General features: G+C 41.6%; 1 long non-coding RNA gene across 2 annotated transcripts in view; it reads left to right on the forward strand.

Moving 5' to 3' along the window:
• The window catches only part of LOC102450663 (uncharacterized), a 191,797-nt gene that overhangs the window by 82,994 nt on the left and 87,282 nt on the right, over positions 1–21,521 (forward strand). For both annotated transcript variants that reach the window (XR_012902106.2, XR_012902105.2), the window contains exon 6: positions 16,748–16,847. This is a non-coding gene — a long non-coding RNA (uncharacterized LOC102450663). The remainder of the gene's footprint in view (positions 1–16,747; positions 16,848–21,521) is intronic.

The raw sequence follows: 21,521 nt of genomic DNA on the forward strand, positions 1-21,521 counted from the left end.
AGCATCCCTATCATTTAGACATATATGGTGATGTATCTTGCAATTAATTTTTGTCGTTAAGAGAACTGCTGGTCTAGAAACACTGACTTTATGCCAAGAAAGTAAATAAATAAGTCAAACAACTAGACATGTTGCTTATATCAGGAATTTTAGATCAAGAATCTAAGTTTTGCTTTTGCTGTTTAAATAGACTGGGCCAAATTCATCTTCGGTGAAACTCCCTTGCCTTAAGTGAGTTTGATACCAGAGCAGAATTTGTAAGATTGTATCAGACTTTCTTTCAGTAATACTTGATGATGGATCAGATTCTAAATTCCCAGCTCTTCCCGTTATGCTCTTGACCTAAAGAAAGGAATTCCTGCTTTTAAAAGCTCATCAATCAGCATTGCATGGTTAAGCTGATAAAAAGGCTAAGACTAAGCCAGTGTTAATTTAGTTAACTATAGGATTCTTGACAATATTTATCAGCAAATATGTTTTAATTAAAGCTGGATAATGAGATCAGCAAATTCAGAGTATTTCAGGTGATTAAGACCAAGTGAAAGACTAAAACTAAAGAATGACTGTGATGACAGATACTTGTGCTACTGCTATCTGAATGGAATATGGCACAAAGGAGTTAATTTTACTCAGCTGAGGAATCACTTTAATGGTGATTAATTTGAATTTGATCTCATGAAAGTTTGCAAGGTACGGGCATCTTCCCGAGTAGTTGTGTATACACAGCTCCACGTGCACAACATCAGGGTGTGTTCCAGAAACAGCACAACTGAAACTGCAGCACAGCATTAGGGATTGGGGCCAGTGTTCCCTGGGCTGAGTGCTTGGGTGGTCACCCAAGAGAGATTCAGATGCCTCCCAGCTGATTAGCAGAGTGCCCACAGCACCATGACTGACAGCATGTGTTTCTACTGGTGGTGCACATCCACACATGCCTTGGTAAATTTAACAAAATTTATTCTGCACATAGATGGAAATAATTAGAGGCAACAATGGTTTGGGCAGGAGGAGGCCAACTCTGTTTAAAGTTGTGGCTCTCCAGGAAATCCATGTTAGAAAAGAAAAGGGGCAGGAATATCCTTGGTAAAATCTTTATTAAAAGGAATCTGCTTTTAAGACATATTAGTTAAAGGGTGCTGCATTGAAAACTTGAAGAATAACATCAGTTCAAGTTGACAGCAATGCTTGAAAGTAAAATGTAATTTTTAGCCTGAAAAGACACTGCCCTATGGTTGAAAAATCCATCTCACTATGTGTGCGTGTCCTCCCCCCCCAACTCCTTTTCTTAGTTTTTCAGTCCTAAGAAGTGATGAAATATTCTGGTATCTGTTTCTTCCCATGCTACATGACCAGTTCAAGGCCTCTTGGCAAAGGGGCTGTAGGAGACTGTAATGTTAATTCTGAGGCGTGTGAAGGGAGCTGAACCATGATGGTGATGTGACTCACCCTGGAGAAGGCAGCATTTTTCTGCTTAGTGAAAACAGAGTGTCAGGCTTCTGTATGCTACTGGACATTACCAGAATAGCAGATACCTTGTTTGCACCGCCTGCTTGGCAAGCTAATAGGAGAGTAACAAGTTACGAATCATCATAAATGTTTAATGATCTGTGTTTAAAAAAAATATGGTGAGCAAATTACCAAGTTAATTGACTACAGCGTCCCAGCATTCCCTAAAATGCAGTGTTCAGGCCAAATATGGCTGAACTATGAGCTGTCATATGATGAATATTTTAAAGAAGATTCTATTATACATCCAGGGGTTCATTCGCCTCAATAATGAGGACACTTACCTCTAGGGAGAGGAAGCTGCATTATGTTTGCCACTTAACCGAGGATTGGTTTGACAGGCATCAGCTCAGAGCATGTATGTGTGTATATATAGGGAATCACAGCTCCTTGTCTCTACCTCACCTTTCAGGAAATGTGGTGGTGTACAATAGTCTGGATTTCTATCTATGATTTTGTGTACAGAACCATGTGAGATATTTTTATTCTCAAGCCTGACTGTTGAGGTAGAATCCCACACCTACTAAATATTAAATGGGCTTTTTTTTTTTTAAAAGAGTACTGCTGTGTGTGCTGACTGGAGTAGCCCTATGCAGCCCAGAGAAAAAGAAAAACAGTTTTCCTTCTTGTTTTTATCATCATCTGTTTCTTTCATAGTATTAATAAGTTCTATATGGGTCTCAGACAGCTGAAGACAAACAGAGCTTTCACATGGGTAACAAATGACCCAAGTGAAAAACATAAGAACTGATGAAAATGAGGATGAAATTACTACAGCTAGTTGATTTTTAGTGGGGAAAAGTTATTCATTGAAATGCTAGTCCTGTTTTATTTGTGAGCTCTTGCCAGCTTGCACTTTTTACTAAGCTGCCTGCTGTTTAAAATTGTTTGACAAATTTCATTATGGGCGGTTTTCATAATGAACTTATTATCGAGTGTTCCGTCTCCCTATTGAATATTTGTATACACTATTGAAGCATTGTGGTCAGTCCCCTGAATCATATGGTATTGTTATTCTTGCTTGCTTGTATCACCACTCTCTGTCTCTGAATTCCATCACATCTAAGCCCATAAAGGCAATAATACTGTCTGAAGGCTTGTCTGCACTTATGTTGCTCATGGGTGACAAAAAACAACCCCCTGAGCAACATTCTTACAGCAACTTAAAACAGTGTCTGCATCATGCTAAGTTGATAGGAGACACTCTCCTTCCAACATAGCTTCTGCCTCTCATTTGGATGGTATAACTATGTCAACAGGAAAGCACTCTCCCATGAACATTACGCATCTTCACCAGATGCACTAAATTGGCCTATTTAGCACAGTAGTGAAAACAAGCCCTGAGTAAACATTTCAGATATTATTCATTTGTCTTCTCATTGGCACAAATAAAAGCTCTTCCATAATCATATGAATAAAAGTCATGCATGAAAGTTCGTTGCTAAGAGAATTAGAAAGTGGCATAAGTACAGCTGAACTAGCATGCAATTTAGGATCTTCTAAATATTTGCAATATACATTCAATTCCAGAAACCATATTTATTAGGATATGAAGAAGGGGCTTTAGTCTCTCTCCAGTGAAGATTGAAGCTAGCTTCAGCCAAATAATGATGGGGGCTAATTTAGATACGACAAATCAGGAAAGAGATCTTGGAGTTATCGTGGACAGTTCTCTGAAAACTTCCACACAGTGTTCAGCGGCAGTCAAAAAGGCAAATAGGATGCTGGGAATTATTAGGAAAGGGATAGAAAATAAGACCCAGAATATCTTAGGGTATGTCTACACTACCCCCCTAGTTCGAACTAGGGGGGTAATGTATGCATACCGAACTTGCTAATGAAGCCCGGGATTTGAATTTCCCGGGCTTCATTAGCATAAAGCCGGCTCCGCCATTTTTAAAAGCCGGCTTGTTCGAACCCCGTGCCGCGCGGCTACATGCGGCACGGGCTAGATAGTTCGAACTACGTAGTTATTCCGAACTATCTGTACGCCTCGTGGAACGAGGTGTACAGATAGATCGGAATGGCTACATAGTTCGCGTGCTGCGTGTAGCCGCGCGGCACGGGGTTCGAACAAGCCGGCTTTTTAAAATGGCGGAGCCGGCTTTATGCTAATGAAGCCCGGGAAATTCAAATCCCGGGCTTCATTAGCAAGTTCGGTATGCATACATTACCCCCCTAGTTCAAACTAGGGGGGTAGTGTAGACATACCCTATCTGCCCCTGTATAAAACTATGGTATGCCCACATCTTGAATACTGTGTACAGATTTGGTCTCCTCACCTCAAAAAAGATATTTTGGCCTTGGAAAGGGTTCAGAAAAGGGCAACTAAAATGATTAAGTGTTTGGAACGGGTCCCATATGAGGAGAGGTTAAAGAGACTGAGACTTTTCAGTTTGGAAAAGAGGAGATTGAGGGGGGATATGATAGAGGTCTATAAAATCATGAGTGGTGTGGAGAGGGCCGATAAAGAAATGTTATTTATTAGTTCCCTAAATAGAAGAACTAGAGGACACCAAATGAAATTAATGGGTAGCAGGTTTAAAACTAATAAAAGAAAGTTCTTCTTCACACAGCGTGTAGTCAACCTGTGGAACTCCTTGCCAGAGGAGGCTGTGAAGGCTAGTACTATAACAGAGTTTAAAGAGAAGCTAGATAATTTCCTGGAGGTTAGGTCCATAAAAGGCTATTAGCCAGGGGATAAAATGGTGTCCTTGGCCTCTGTCTGTCAGAGGCTAGAGAGGGATGGCAGGAGACAAATCGCTTGATCATTGACTTTGGTCCACCCTCTCTGCGGCACCTGGTGCTGGCCACTGTCGGTAGACAGGATACTGGGCTAGATGGACCTTTGGTCTGACCCAGTACGGCCGTTCTTATGTTCTTATGTCAGATTTTCAACACCTTGTTATTCTTCACGAAATCATATCAATTCCCTCCAAATTTTCAATGCCACATCCCATCCCAAGATAAATGTCTGGAGGCATTTTACAGCGATAGAGAGTTCAGATTGAATTAACTGATTTGATTAATTTTGGGAAAAATCCTAATTTTTCTTGTCTAGTCATAACTCCAGAGCAACTTATTTTTCAAGATTCAAATGATTTACTTTACTGCCTCTTACTAGCAGAGTGATGTCACTGCTTTTTAGATGGCTGATATTGCAAATAATTAGCTCCTTATAGTTGGTCCATAAATACTGAAATGCAGTTGACTGTACTTTTTTACACTTGCATCCTTTCAGGGCACATTATCCACATCCACTGTTTTGTGTCATGGGTGTCTTGGAAGTGTATGTGTTCTATCTCAGCATGACTAACAGCATCTGCCAGGATCCCGTAAAGTCTGGGACTCCTGGTCAGTTTTTGATCATATTTTAAAAAGCATAGAAATTCCTAGGCAAAACTTTTCCTTAACCTGAATGTAGGGTTTGGAGAATCTTGAACTGACCAAAAGATGACTGGAAATGGTCAAACAGTATAATCTATATTGTTTTTATATCTGGGAAGTACACACAATCAGTGTGTATCCTATGTGCTGAGTTGGACAGTTTATGAGGCTATAGCAGGCAAAGCAATAAATAGGAGAGTGTGAGTTAAGTGTTGCCTATTATTAAGAACATATGGGCAAAAGACTGCACTTTCTATTCCACACTGTTGGGCACCATTATTGTACTGTAGTAAGCATCTGTCATGTTCTGCCCCTGATGAGACTGTATTTCATTGGGACTGATAAAGAGTATACAGTTTGTAGTGTGCTTTGGGCTCCTTTGCTTACACTCATTATTTATATTATAATGGTTATTGAACTTTTTTTTAAAGTGAACATGTGCATTTAGGGTCAAACACAACATTTCTGGATTTTCTTATCCCAGCTGTCATGCCTGTTTTCATGCCCTAATATGTCAGGAATGTAAAACATTATCACTATGATATTTAAGCCTGGGGAAGTTTGAGGAAAATACAAGAGGTTATGTTCTTAGAATTTAAGTGAGGATGTTTGCTTGCTGCATCGAGACGTGACCATAGCTAGATGGAGATGGGGGGGTGTCAGCCGACGGTCAGGGCAGTGAGTGGTGTGTGTTATACACCCAAGACTTTAACTGCTGAGACCGGGGTCCCTTGCAGTGGGCAACCTGGAGGAGGTTGACGGGTGCCCCAATAAGTTTATAGGGAGAGCTTATAACACCTCAGATTTTAGCTGCTAGAATCCAAGATTCCTTTGCAGCGGGCAGCCTTAGGGAAAGACTGAGAGATGCCCCAATGGATCTGTCACCTGGGAGTGACACAAATCCAAACGCCCAAGCTCTTCCTATGTTGTGTGTGTGTGTGTGTGCTATACACCCGAGACTTCAACTGCTGAGACCGGGTTCCCTTGCAGCGGGCAACCTGGAGGAGGTTGATTGGCGCCCCAATAAGTTTACAGGGAGAGCTTATTACACCTCAGATTTTAGCTGCTAGGATACAGAAATCCCTTTGCAGCGGGCAGCCCGGGGAGGCTGAGAGGTACCCCAATGGATCTGCCACCTGGGAGTGACACAATCCAAAACGCCCAAGCTCTCCCTATACCTGTCCCTTTGACCGGCTGAAGTTCTTTTGTTTGTGTTCGGTTTGGGTACAGCAGCACGGGTTCAAGTCAGAAGCTTGACACTCACTGGCTTATTATAGGAGAAAGAAAGAGAAAATAAAATAAAAGAAACTTGGTTCAATATATATATATTTATAAGTGAATGAGGGCATCCCACTTATTCCCAAAGTTTATAGCTAAATCACCTTACCAAAGGCAGTTTACAATAGAAATGAAGCAGTTTGCCTTAAGAAAACTATAATAAAGTAACTAAACTTATAACAGAGTAACAATTAAAGTGTAAACATAAAGAAACACATTGCAGGTACAATTCTCACACCTGCGTTCCAGACTTGGTGTGGCCAGCGTCTTTCTTTCAATTCCTTGGGAAGAAGTAGGGCGAGGCTGGGCGTCCCATGGACCTCAGGAGACAATCAATACCTGCCAGCAGGTGTAGGTGATTGGAGCTCAAATGGGATGGGCAACTAAACCCCTCTTTATACCCCTTGGGTCACATGGGCTTCTTCCTGGTCTCAAGTGGCCAATTAGGAAAAATGGCTTTGAATGCCAAGTTTCCCATGAAGGGTGCAAAGCATAATTCACACCTGGGAAGATGCAGACAATGGGCACCTCTGGTATGTGATGGGCGAAGATTCCTCTCCTGAGACAGTGCAGGCGTGTCAATTACTGATACTAGCCATCACGGCGACAGGAGGCCTCCCAGTCGTCAGCTAGCCCATTTACTATCTGGTTTCTGTTTATGGTAGAGTCAGGGACAGGCACCACACCTGCGTTCCCAGGGCATCAAAGGCTGACTGCCTTTCTCTTGCTCTCTTGGGAGGGGGGGGAACAAGATGGGGTTCGTGTCTGGCTACAGGGGGAAAAAGATTAGGAAACTTTTGCTTGTTTTAAACTGGATGATTCCTTCTATGGTTTTTGCTATTGTTTTTATCTGTGCCCAGCAAGCATTTGAACAGGCAAACTTTTGTTTTCAAGAGTAGTCAGAAGATGATAGTTTGTGGCAAATACTGGTGTTGGTGTTTGCGCAGCCACATTGAAAAATATTCCTTGACAGCCATCTGTTCAGAGAACAGAAATAATACTATGTAATGTGGATAACTAGTCATGTAGCAGGGAATAGTGACTTAGGAACAAGGGGTACTTGAAGTGGTAGTGGTGAACACACTGTGAGCAACCCAAAGACATATATTTGCATAAACCATTCATTGAGTAATTTCAAATAACAAACCAAATCTGTAAGCATAAAAGTGTGTGGGTGGATAATTCCAAACCAGGAGAAGGGCTGAATTCATCAAGGCTGAAATTGAAAGTCAATGAGCTCCGGGTTTCCTTATTCTCTTAGTCCCCTTTGAAAAACCCAGCCTCGATGAATTGTTTGCAGATGGTTGCTTTCCCAAGCTTTATTACTGATGTAACTTTCCCCCCTTACAGACCCTCAGACTTTTGAAACATCTCAGTTAGGTTCTCCCTGAAAGTGTCTGGGAGTACCAGTGCAAGTACTTAGTGAGTCTTTTTCTTGGGAAAGTGAGAGGGGACAGCAAGCACCTCTGTCTCTATTCCCTGAGGTCAAGAGATCATTGGCCATCTCTGGAGTAAGGAAAAACATGGACCGGGAACAGTAAGTTGATGGTTGAATAACAATGGCGTCTCTTGTACTTTTGCTGCAGCTGGCAGGAATCTTTGCTCATAAATAATCCTCTCTAATCTCCAAAAGGCCGTGCAGGAGAAAACAAGCACTTCTAACATGCTGCTTCTAGACATTACCAGGATTGCATGACATAATGGGGGACTGGAAAAACTGGGCTGTGGGCATACGGGGGGTTGTAAGACCAAATTCTGAAGGTATATGAGGAGATGACTAAGCCCAAACCCTCTTGCTCTTCTTCCCCAAAGACTTCAGCATGAATCTTACACAGCAAGGGTCTCACACAGGAAGTACTGACAGGCATAGTCTTGGTCTGAGATGCATACAGGGATTATTTAAATGCCACTTGTACCTATCCGCCTCCCAACTTTCATTCTTAAGTGCCTGAAATGGCTCCATTTCCTTTCCAAGTTACAGTGCTAAGCACTGATTTTAGCCAGGAGCAGCGAGATTGACAGAAACCTATAAAACGGGTTCATAGTTGGAAGTGGAGCACTGCACGCTGAGCTCTGCCTGCCAGCACTTTACTTGGATTGTAAGTGAAGGATGGGGGAGAAAGAGTTCTCATCCTTGCTTTTAATTAATGCAGTCACCATTTTCATTCTGAAGTGTCACACGCAGGAAATCAAAGGAGTCTTGTATAAATAATAAGGAAAAAAATTCTCTCGATTAGTAATGGAAAACATTTTCAAACAAGATCTACAGAATTATGATAGGGTTGGCACTTCCTCAAGGTGAAAGTCTCTCAAAATCCTTATATAAATTATTGATTTGTCCAAGTCCCTTCACTATGGGAGATTTACAATCTCACTTTCATAGCTGTCTGGGCTGGGGGAGGGAAGAAAGAATCTTATCTAGGTCAGAACCAACGTGTCTGTCTCTTTACAACATAAAAGAAACTTTTAGCTAAGGTGAGCAGCTGCACTAAGAAACTGTACTAAGAAACTGTGGGCCTGATCATGCTCTGACATCAACATAAATCAGGAACAACCCCACTTAAATCAAAAGAGTTACACTGAAGTAAGTGTGGACAGAATCAGGCCCATTATTATAGTTTTAGGAGTAAGAATAGCTACAGCACTGGACGACATTGAGTATATTTTGAAGTTACTCTAACAGTGATACTGCATGATTCCCTATTTGTTTTTCAATTATTTCCACATCATATATGCTCAGGTGATTTTTCTAATGCAAAATTGCTGCAGATGCACCAGAAAATCAAGTTCTTTCTGCCCCAGGCACCATCACATGTAACAAAGAGCCCAGAAATGAAACTTTAAGAGGCAGGATAAAATCCAACTTTTGGCTCTGGAGCATCGACAACTTGCAACCAACTAATGAAAAGTTGATTTTTGTCAGTAAAGTGAGAGATGACTCAGACACACAGGAAGCAAATATGATGAGTAAGAAGGTGCAATTTTTACTTGGATACATTTCTGACCACAACCACAATTACATTTTAATGCAGACCTAAGCACTGGCTTTATATTTCCTCCAATGAACAGAAATATGCTAATTCCTGAACTGCAAGGTTTCCTAAATATCAAGCAGCAGCTTAGTCAGAGGAGTGGTAGCTGTCACGCACTAGATATCTCAAGCTAAGTATTTCCTTGGGCTAGTTGGTTTGTCATGTGATAAACTCACTTTGTGTACTGACTACTGAGCTTGTCCCTTCTCTTCCTAATCTAAATATACCCATAGGAGTTACTCAAATGGATCTAATTCTGATCTTGCTTATCTTGGTAAAATTCAGGAATAACTCCACTGAAGTTAATTACTGTAAGTGAGTTCAGACTTAGCATATGATATTGAAGAACTATGGTTCTTTTAGAGAAGCTACACATGTATATTCTTCCAGCTGAGACTTGTACACATCTGATTTTTTTATACCCACCTATGTAACTAATCAGATCTTTCCACCAGATGGTCTTCATGTTGCTATTTTATTTGCCAAATAACAAGCTCATAGTAAATAAAATTTTTGCACTCCCATAACAGCTTTCATTCAAGGATCCAAAGAACTATTTCTATAAACGTTAACTATAATTAATAGGTGTTTTACAATGGCTTTTCACAAACTATAGCTTTCTAGACCAAAGCCAAAATAAATCTTTTAAGAGACAAGTAAGGTTATTAAGACATGCCAATTAATGTTAAGCATTTTCAGAATTTACAGTAAGATGTCTTATCCAGCTCACATCAGGGTTTGCAAAACAACCAAGCCAAGCAAACACCTATATGTTTATGGGACATGCTTAAGAAATCTCTGACAGGAAGTAGATTTTTAAGAGGACGTTAGAGCAGGATTCAAACTTATGATGAAAGATTAGTTACAACCTAGCTCTGGAGTTTCTTTGGGCTGTGGACCCAACTCTGAGAGAGTTACTAAAGAAGTTGTTTTCCATGGTGGTTTAAACATGGACTTTTTCTTTATATCAAAGAATAAAATATATTGACTGCTGTAAATCCAATATCACTCAGAAACCTCAGAATCTGTATGGTTAAAATGGAATATCAATAGCGATATTAAAAAAGTAGAGTAAATTCTCTTTTACCCTAATGTAATTCTGGAATATTTTTTCAAAGTAGTTAACACCAGATTTATGTCTGTTAGTGGAGAACAGACTTTATTTCCCATTGATTTCAATATGAGTTAGGTGATTTTGAAAACCCGACTACATAGCTGTTGACTCTGTTGACTTCAGTGGAGACATGTTTACTTACACACCAACTCAGGATCTAGTATGGCATTACTCTTATCAAAAACAAAAAAATTTACATTTCGTCACTACATAACCACATATGAATGGAATTTGGGATTATTTTAGTATATTTTTGTCACCATCGTGCTGGTATTTAAATTATACCATTAAGTAGGAAATATTAATATATATTAAAGTATACAAACAGTTAATATATTTTCTGTTTGTTTATAAATTTTTCGTATGAAATATTTTTTAAATGATAGGATAAGGGAAGGAATTGGTCCTGGATAAACTGTCTTTTCTAGCACCATAATATAAAGATGTCCTGCTACAAATGTGAGCTTGTAATAACCACGTTCTCAAAAATGGGACTGGCAAAATTTCAGAATGGTCTGACATAGGCTGCTTCTTATACAAATATGGATTTCAACTGCTCATGCATGCCTAACCACAGAAAAATTGATGTTAACATTTTTGGTTCCAGGAATAAGTGAACAATGGAAAAAAATTAACAAAAATACACATCATAAGATTCCATTTGACTTGTTCAAAGTGAGCCCAGGTGTCATTATGATTTTGTAAGCTTCATGAATGCAGATATTTCCCATGAACTATTTTTGTCACATCAACTTGTTCTCTTCATCAGAAACCTTTTATTACTCTTTGGCCCATGACAGTTACTAGCTATAGCACCTCATGGAGGTGAAGTTTGGCTGAAACTAAGCCCATAGAGGAGAATGGGGACATAAGACAACTGAACTACAACTCCTATGAGGCACTGCAGCAGTATATGAAATTAAAAAAAAGTTTTAAAATTAAACATTTCAGCTTCTGGGAATTCTGTTTTGTGTCAAAATCCATATTTTTTCCATGGAAAGCAGATGCTTTTTGTAGAAAATACTTTGTATTGCTGACACCCTCTTTTTTTGTTGAAAAACAGGTTTTGGCCAGCCCTAATTACTACTCCACATTGACTGCTATATAGCCGCAACAGGGAGACCGAGGGACCACGTTCTCTATTATTGATTGCTGCTGGCTCAGCTGGTGGTCCATGGGTCTTATTAAATGCTCTGCAGTCTGCGCTCATACTTCTATTCCCTTGAGCCATAGCTTCAACTGTGTAGCTGCTCTCACTGCATGCCGATTCCTAATAACATTTGTTGAACAATGGGGTTCAAGGTTGGCTCATCCCTAAGATTAAGTCTTATCAGCTTTCAGCACAAGCATTTGTGTAGTACTTAGATAGACTTGCTTTGCCTGAAGCTTTCTGAACAATTGGTTTGCATGCTACTGCTGCTAACCCCAGTTCTAGTCTCTCTGGTGACCTTTCTCCAGATCACATTGTTTATGTGTATCCTTCAGTTCACTAGGGAAGTGTGTGTAGAATTCCATACAAAGATTACTGTCTATTATATGTGAGCTAAAATATTACTCTGCATATGTATGTTTAGGAGTTGGGTCAGATTAGTTTTTTCTTTTTGTGTTTACATCCCATTGTATTAGGAAACTAATACATGAGATTTGTTGAAAATAGTGCAATTATAGCAATAAATATTTGTACACAGAAAACTTGGGTGGTGTAAAAATTGTTAAAGTGATTGCACTAGTAAATCAGGGACTGTGTGAGATATTAACTATCTAGTGAATATAAGTATTTCTACACTCCCACAATTCACTAGCATGCACATGCATGTTATTTTATGCCTCCACTAACAAGATGATCTGCTTATACCAGGGGTGGCCAACCTGTTATAGTCAAAGAGCCAAAATAGTGGTGGATACAGCGCAAAGAGTCGAGGGAAAGAAGTTGTTGAGAAAAAAAACACACCAAAAAAACCCCCAAACCAACCCCTCCCCCCAACGTTGCCCCTTTAAGAGCTGTATGTGGCCCAAGCAGGCTTCCATAGGCCGCAGTGTCAGATCTCGCTGCCTCAGGTGGTGCCCTGACCAGACAAGGCTAAAAGGTCAGAGCAGGGGAACACAGAACAGCTGTGGGTGCGGGAGCTGAACCACGGGTGTGGGAGCAGTGGTAGTGAAGCTACTGCCCAGGAGCAAACAAAATTAAGCACTCAGTCGAATTTGCTCTTTCCAAAAGCCAGTAGCTGCTGGGTTGCCGTATATGCTTCACTGCAAACTCTGTTGGGATTGGTATAAACATTTTTTTCCCCCCCTGTAAACCTCTCCTCCCAAATTTACAAACACTCCTTTCCCTGCTCCCCCCCCCCCCCCAGCTGGTGCTGAAGAATTGGATATTCTCTCATTTTTTGTAACTTCCCTCTTATAAAGACACGATAAAAGGTAACACAATTGTCCTTCATATTCTGTGTTTCTGGAGCATACAGCATCGGGGCTGACAAAAAACCCTATCTCTTGGAGTGTTTCATGCTTGTCCCATAGGAAGTGAGGCAGTTTGCAGGAGGGAGAGTTTTCTTCCTTTTTTCAGCTACTAAAGCTTGGCTGCTGCTTATTAATTGGTAATATAGGGCAAAGGGGGGAGATGTCTGGGTACCTGGTTTGGAGGAGGGGATCTACACATGGGTGACAGCATGGAAATGACAAAAGTCTCTTGCTACTTTTATGCCTCCACTGCTTGTTTGAGTGTTGAACCCCTAAACTCCTATCGAGTTTGCAAGCTCATCTCAAAATGTTTTATTTAAAGAATGCTCTTACAAAGTTCCTATTGTCTTGTGTTTAATTTTTGAAGGGAATCCATCATTGTAAGAATCTGGGTTGATACATAGGCAGAACAGGAGAATGACAGTTGAAGCCATAGCAGAGTTAAAAGTAACGGGAGCTGAAAAGTTAAATCAATAGAGCTCAAGTAAATATTTTGCTAGACTGACTCCAGTGAGGAAGAGTGGATGAAGCAACAAAGAAGGGGAAAAGTGAGCGTAGTTTAGAGTGCTTCATAGATTAAGGCAAGTTGCGCTGGAAGGATGAAAGGGGAAAAGAGACTTCAGAACAATAACAGGATTCAGTTGTAGAGAGGAGACAGAATGGAAGCAATTCTTATGAACAAAAACACTGTTCATAATAATAGGATTGTCCAAAGGACTTGGAGTCCATCATGCTAGGTACTATACAAACCCTTTAGGGGTGGGCCAATATGAAGAGGGTCTAACTCAGGGCTTGGCCATGAAAGTCAGTGAACCAAACTTAGGCTATGTCTAGATTGCAGAGTTATTTTAGAAAAAGATATGCAAATTGCGAATCACAATTTGCGTATTTATTTCCGCTTTTTTTCCAAAAGAGGCTTTTCTGAAATTTGGCCCGTGTACAGGGGGCCAAATTTTGGAAAAAACTCCTCTTTCGGAACATCCCTTATTCCTCTCACCGAGAGGAATACAGGGATGCTGAAAGAACATGTCCGCTTTTTTCGGAAACTATTCTGAAAAAGCGGACATGTTCCTTGGATGCTGCAGAGCTTTTCCAGGATACCTCTAATATCCTAGAAAAGCTCTGGATTCTAGACATGGCCCCAATGTATATGGAAAGGTGCAATGCTGCCATACCTGTAAAGAGGGTATGGCATACTCCTGCAACTAGCCGAATGGCATGGTGACTATGCATCTTTCCCCTTTTGACTACAGGAATTTACTATAAAGATTAGTTTGGTTCAAACCACACTCCCTGGAATTTCTTTATGGAAAAAACCTATAACCAGCCTGAAAGTGGAGAGAAGGGGCTTGGATTTGTATGGAAGAGATGGGATTTGCATTCTTAACCGAAACTCTTCACCACTTACAGAAAAGTCTTTTAGAATTTTGTAGGAACCAACAAATAGGGTCTAATTACTAGGGTTGCCAGGTGTCCGGTTTTGAACCGGACAGTCCAGTATTTGAGTTTTCTGTTCGGGAAACAAATTGAGAAAATATAAATGTCTGGTATATTCTAAATAACATGTAATGTAGATTGTGATGTAATGTCAAGTATGTCCAGTATTTTTGTTGAAACCATCTGGCAACCCTACTAATTACTCTAATACCGATAGCATTGAAAAGAGAATGCCAACTTTTCCTAAGGCATTTTTTGAACCACCTAATAGAATTCTCTGGTAGTGACATAATTCTGCATTATATTTTTCAAAATGTTTCAAAAGAACTTCTTGAATAGTTCTAATTTAGTAAGGAAATCTCTAGGACTTCATCAGGGAGAGCAGCAGCAGTAATCCACTCTCATATGTTTTGTTTATATTTTTCCATTTTAAAAAACAAACAAGGCCTGGTTTTATCTCCCTTCCCCTGAAAAAATCAAACACACAGAATCTGTTGCATTGATGTAGCCTATGGGGTGAAGAGGGCATCAAACAGCTCATGCACTGAATCCTACCAAACCCGCTTCATTTAAAATTCAGCGCAGAGTTTTCCCAAGAGGCCAAGGGGAACAATTGAGCATAGGGGTCAATGTCTAATTTAAAAATTGTTCCATCTCCCCTGAGCTAAATGAATGTTTCATGGCCACATCGGGAGGGACATAATTCAAGTGTTGCATAGAAAAGGGAGAGTGCATTCTGGCTTCAGCTGCTTAGAAATATGCTTCACACTTGCCAGCGTTTGTCTCTTTTCTGTGCAACTGAAAGTAAATGAGCTAAAAGGATCCTTATTTATGCAAGCAACACCCTTGTGTGTTGATCAGAAATGAAAACTAAAGGAAATAAGATTCCCTTCAAATAATCCAGACAGAATTTTAAATAGAGACTGACAAAGTTCTCAGGTGATTTTTTTAATGAACCAAGAAATGAGTTCCTGTAGCTATTTATTAGAGGATTTAAAAAAAAAAGTCTTTTTTTTAGAACAGGTAAAAGTTCCACAAGGGCCCCCGTGAATTTTCACTAAGTGCCCAGTTAATGAATGAGGAGTAGATGGTTGGCATACAGTGCAGAGCTTGTTAGCATCAATACACTGAGCAATCAATCAGTGTCTGGCCTCTTAAACCACAGCTGACACAGTCTTAGGGCCTGATCCTGCAAACCCTTATTCACATGACTAGTTTATTAATGTGAAGGCTCACTCTAACCTCAGTGGGACTATTTGTGAGAGGGAGGACTGTGTACATGAGCCAGGTCTAGCAGTATCGTGCATTTACTCTGCCTCATTTACACAGAATAGAGTCGTTGGATTAACAGCCATTGTTAGAGGGGAATAAAGCAGGCCACTGTAAATCTTATGCTGGACCAAGTTCTGTTTTCAAATAAACTCTGTAGACTGCTGAAGCAAAGGACATTCTCTTCTTGCTATTCATCCAAACAAGGATGTGAAATCCTTTTGCTTATCTGGCCTTTTCCCTCCCATCCTTGCTGTGTAAACAGTGTAGCAGCCTCCATCATTATTCAGCTATCAGAAAGCTGTCAGGACCTACTAGCTGCAAAATTTGGGAGTTCTTAGATTTTTCTTTTGAAATATGGAAAACGGTATTTGCAAAAGCACTGGAGGAGGAAATGAAATCAGATCCCTTCCACAGGGCAATGACTCCTTGTAATGGTCTCCCATGATAGAGAGCCATGAGTTTTATTTCTTCTGAGTGATATGGAGTTAGTTTTCTTGTGTCATTGTTCACATTTAACTACCTACAGCGAGGGTTATAAATGAGGTTGGTTACTATAAATAGGATCTGGAAAACTCATTGAAGGTCTACACAGCAAGAAAAAAGGGCATTGGAGTTGCACATAAAAATTATTTTGCCAGCAGTGATCCTTAAGTCCCTGTAAATATCCATTTCTTTTGGTTTCTAAGGTCAATTTTTAGAGCTTTTAGAAAAATGTATGCAAAATGTCTTCTGCTCATTTGAATTTTAGTTTAAGCTACTTGTGCTTAAGGTCTTTCAAAAATCCTCTTACTCGTCCTCTCTTGCCCCCTGTCAGGTTGCTACTACCTCTTATGTCATCCTCATCTGGATGTTTTCAATTTCCAAAACAAAGCTCAGTCAATAGCCATAATTTTCATTTCTTTGCATAAGACCTAGTCAGACTTGCTGATTGTAAATTGTCATTAACAAACAAATAAGACTGTTTACTTTGTGCTCAAATTCTTTAAACTAGTCCCTATTTTTTTTGGCCCACAGATATATATGTTGGTATCGACTCTCTCTCTAACTATACATATATAGCGTCTATATAAATATGTGTCTTGACAGACAGAATTACTATCTTTATGCAGTTAGGGAGGAAGAGAGTGGGAGGACAGAATGAATGGTTTATTTTTTGCCATTGGCAAAAATTCCACTAGTACCAGTTCCATTTCTAAGTAGAATGTAATAGTGGATTTTTTTTGTTTTGTGCTTCATTGACTTCTACGTCACACAAATATAGTGCATATCCCTGTTTGGGTACAGGAGAGAGGAGTGGGACAACAAGACATCCAAAAATCCTGGGCTAGGAAGGACACTGAGATTAATGTGTCTCCACAAAGGTAAGGGAACCCTAGATTCTGTTATGGGTGTGTATATCCTGCTGGGAGGTGAGATTTGGCTCATACTTTGGTTGGGGATAATGTCTGAGTAGAGGATCTATAAGAATGGGTCGTGGGAAAGGATTCACATAAAACATTACTGTAAATCAAAATAGAGTTTTGCCTATTTCTCCTTCTGTATTACTACAGCTGACTGGCTTTTGCATATGCTCTTTAATGTACTATACTACAGTGTCTGAACAACAGGAATGTAGGCAGACTGAATTAACCAAAGCAATAAAACAAGGCTTATTTTGTTACAGCCTTAATAAGAGCTTTTGGAGTCTGCTTCCTAGTGCTGCAGTAAAGGCGAAGTCCTGGAGCGCTCCTCTCTGATTAGTCTATAGTCCCCTCCTCTATTTAAATTTGCTGCTGAGGTAGCACTAAATGAGGCCTTTTTTTTTCTTGGTGAAATGATGACCTATTATAGCAGTGACTTTTTCCCTATTTGCTATTTAAATGTCTTCGATTGCATGGCATGTACTGGCTGGGCAAAGCTGGTGAGTTCCACTTTTGTATTGCATAGGGTTGCCAGGTGTCCGGTTTTGACCCGGACAGTCTGGTATTTGAGCTTTCTGTCCAGGAAACAAATTGAGAAAATACTGGACATATAAATGTCCGGTATTTTCTGATTAAGTTTTATTGTTATCGTGAGTATCAGTGCGTAGTTGCGTACTGCATGAGCGTGTCTACCAGCGAGGCAGTATGCAGCTACGCAGTAGAGAGGAAGGGGGTAGGGGCGGGGGCAGGGCAGGATTGAGTCCCTGTGGCCGGACTTGCCCGTGCGCCCTGCTGGGATGGGCAGCACCCCGGGATTTGCGTGCGCCCAGGTCAGCCCCGCTCCCCGCCGGCCAGTTCCCCCCCGGCCAGCCTTGCTTCCCTCGACCCCCTCTCGACCAGCCCTGCTTCCCGCCAGCCGGTTCCTTGTCCCAATATCCCCCAGCCAACCCCGCTCCCCCTGATCCCATCTCGGCCAGCCCTGCTTCCTCCTGGCCGGTTTCTCTGCCCCCCGATCAGCCCTACTCCCCCCGACCACTTCCCGACCAGGGCCGCTCCCCTCCCGGCCGGTCCCCCCCTCCCCCCTCCCCCCCGTTCTGAGATCATTTGTGTCCGGTATTTTTTGGAAAGCCATCTGATAACCCTAGTATTGCAATAGTAAGATTGAATCAGGTGCCACAAATCTACCATCATTATGGCATTTTGAAGGGTCATTCCTCTATTTTTCCTGCAATTCTTTTAATGAAATTTCTCAATGGTTTGATCTGGCAGATCTGCAGCAGTTTGGAGCATAAATACCTTTGAGGATCTGGGTCTATTTATTAGCTTTACCTTCCAATGAGACATTTTGCATACAGAATAGCAAGTTATAGGGGTCCATGGTTTCTGGATTCCAGGAATATTCCTGGCCTAGGGGCCCTGCTCCAGCAAAGTTCAGGATTGGGTCTCTCCCCTGGTCTGCCTGCTGACCCTGGGTTATTTAAAATGGGGGCCCCTGCCTCCACCACTGGCAGCGCAGTGAGGTGGGAACGGCTTCCTGCCTGCTGCTAACATGCCCCTGCAGCATGAATGGTGGGTAATGTAGGCAAGGGAAGGCCTATGCTGTCTGCCAGCCACTTGGGAGGGCTGGGGCTGTGGTTGTGGTGTGACAGCACGGCTCTCCAGACACCCAGGAGAGCTGAGGCTGTGGCAAAGGTGTTGCAGGTGCTCTGACCACTGAGGTAGGGTGGGGCTAAGCCACTCGCTGGGCTAAGCCACCCGCTGGGCTGCGGGCAGTAACCTGGCTTGGAGGCCAGGCTTGACTCCATAGGGGGAGGAGGTTAAGGAAGGACCGAGGCCTCAGGTGGAAGGGACAGGGCCTCAGACTTGCCTTCCCCAGCTGGGCCTTCACCCACAACCCATGCTTTGCAGACCTGGGGGAGAAGGTGTGTCTGCATGCTGCCCTCACCCTGAGCACCCCTGTAGCCAAAGGGACCTGCAGGGGCAGTGGCTGCAAGAAGCAGCATGCAGAGATGCCTTAGCCCCCCTCACCTAACAGCTGCTGACAGGAGTGCCTCAGGTAAGCATTGCATCCCCACCTCTTCCCCCTGCATCCAAATACTGTTCCAGAACCTGCACTCCAAAATCTCTCCCACACCTAAACCAGGGCCGCATTATGACTTTCGTGGGCCCTAGGCACTTTTGCCTTCGTGGGCCCCGTCCTCTATAAAAAATATATTAAAAATTATTTTTGATATAACTTTAAATACTTTGAATTTTTTTTTTTCTGTTTTAGGCAAAATTTAATAGATTTTCGTGGGCCCTAAAAGTATCTTTTTTTCTGATGTGAGAAAAAAATTAAAACATTTTCTGTGACCCTAAAAGTTCATTTTTTTCTTCTGATTTTAAAAGAAATTAAAACATTTTCGTGGGCCCCTAAAAGTATCGTGGGCCCTAGGCACTGTGCCTAATGGATAAGTTGGCCCTGACCTAAAAGCCCTCCCAGAGCTCAAATCCTCACCCCTTCTGCACCCAAACTCCTTCCCACAGCCTGCGTCCAGCACCCAAACACCATCCCAGAGCCTTAGGCAAGTGGTGGTGGTGGTGCGGGTAAACAAAGTTTGGTTTGGGGAGAGGTGTGGGCTCTAGGCATTCTAGGCACCACCAAATTCTCTACACACTTGCTGCCAGTGTTTGCACATGTATAATTTATATTTGTATTACCATATTGCTTGGGGACTCCAGTCAGGGACCAGACCCCATTGTGCTAGGCATTGAACAAACACAGAACAAAAAGACAGCCCTGCCCCACATAAGCAACACACAAGCTGCTTCTGTAATTTTGCGTTGCAAAGAGCTCATAGGTCTCAGTTCTTTAGACAGACTGATCCCAGGGATTGTCCCCAAATTAAATACATGATGTTATGTTTAAGAGAGTGGGGATTTTTGAGGTTTGCTTTGTGATACCTGCAGCTGAAAGTGACATATGGCCTTTAATGTTAGACCCAGCCATGTTTAATAAAAAGCTTGTGTGCGAATCTATTTGAATAAGGTATCCCACACTTAAACTGGGATGAACTGTGTAATTGGGAATGAGTGTGTGTAAATTTCCCCCTTTGGCCATGATACAATTTTTATTGTGTCTGTCGAACACCACTCACAGTTATGATGTTATATAAATTAAAATATACAAATTAAAGTTCCCTGGTATTTTTTAATTCTTTCATTGTACAATAGCAAAGTTGATTGTTGTGTTTATAGCAGCTATTTTTTTTAATTGAAGCATTTCACTTTATTAGGCTCTGAAATTATTTCTGAAATGCAGTATGTCATTGGTATTTAGAGAAAAAATATGTCTCAGAAAATTACTTGAATACAGCAAGCCCTCTCTTATTTATTCAGGTTTAAATCCTAAGTAAAACCCACAAGTGTTGAAGCTGGTGCAGATGTCAGAAAAGAATCAGTGTCACCTGGTATTAAAATAATAACATATACACTAGGGAGCAATTTAATAGAGACACTTAATCATGGCTTCCTGCAAATGGTCTAGTGTCCTAAACCTGTAATTACCACTCAGTAATTGAAGATAAAAGCACACTGAAACATGGATGACATTCAAATAGAAATCAGCCCCCAAACTCTTATAAATGCAGGTTTTAAGACATAGTTGTCCTTCTGTAATCCTATTTCTTTTTAAAGGCTTTTCTTCCCTTGCCTCCCAAACTCAGTTGTCTTTTGATCATTACAAAATAATGGGGCTCGTACCCCATTCCTCCCTCACCTCCTTCCACTTACCCCTCCCTAGCCCCCCTTCCTGATGTATAAAATAAAGGACATGTGTGTTCAAAAATAGAAACTTTCTTTATTGAACAAAACTCGGGGAGACTGGGAAAAGAAGGTGGGAGAGGGGAAGAGAGAGGGTGGGAGAGGGGAGGGCAACTAAAATGGTCAGGGGTTTGGAACAGGTCCCATATGAAGAGAGGCTAAAGAGATTGGGACTTCTCATCTTAGAAAAGAGGAGACCGAGGGGGGATAAGATAGAGGTCTATAAAAGCATGAGTGGGGTGGAGAAGGTGCATAAAGAAAAGTTCTTCATTAGTTCCCATAATAGAAGGACTAAAGGACACCAAATGAAATGAATGCGTAGCAGGCTTCAAACTAACAACAGAAAGTTGTTCTTCACAAAGCAAATAGTCAACCTGTGGAACTCCTTGCTGCAGGAGGCTGTGAAGGCTAGAACTATAACAGAGTTTAAAGAGAAATGAGTTAAAGTCATGGAGGTTGGGTCCATGGAGTGGTATTAGCCAGGGGGTAGGAATGGTGTCCCTGGCCTCTGTTTGTGGAAGGCTGGAGATGGATGGCACGAGACAAATGGCTTGGTCATTGTCTTCGGTCCATCCCCTCCAGGGTACCTAGTGTTGGCCGCTGTCATCAGACAGGCTACTGGGCTAGATGGACTTTTAGTCTGACCCAGTACGGCCATTCTAAGCTCAGGGCTCAGGGTCAGGGGTCTCAGTGGACCACTTTGATTTTCATGCCAACCTGCTCCTGGGTGGCCAGGCTGGCAGCTCTCCTGCCCTAGACGGCCACTTTGCTGTGCCTAGTGCGTTGGTCGTGGATGAGGTCCACGATGTCTGCACTAGACCAGGTGGGCGCCCG

This window comes from Pelodiscus sinensis, chromosome 2, assembly GCF_052426305.1.
Source record: "Pelodiscus sinensis isolate ZL-2025 chromosome 2, ASM5242630v1, whole genome shotgun sequence".
NCBI lineage: Eukaryota > Metazoa > Chordata > Testudines > Trionychidae > Pelodiscus > Pelodiscus sinensis.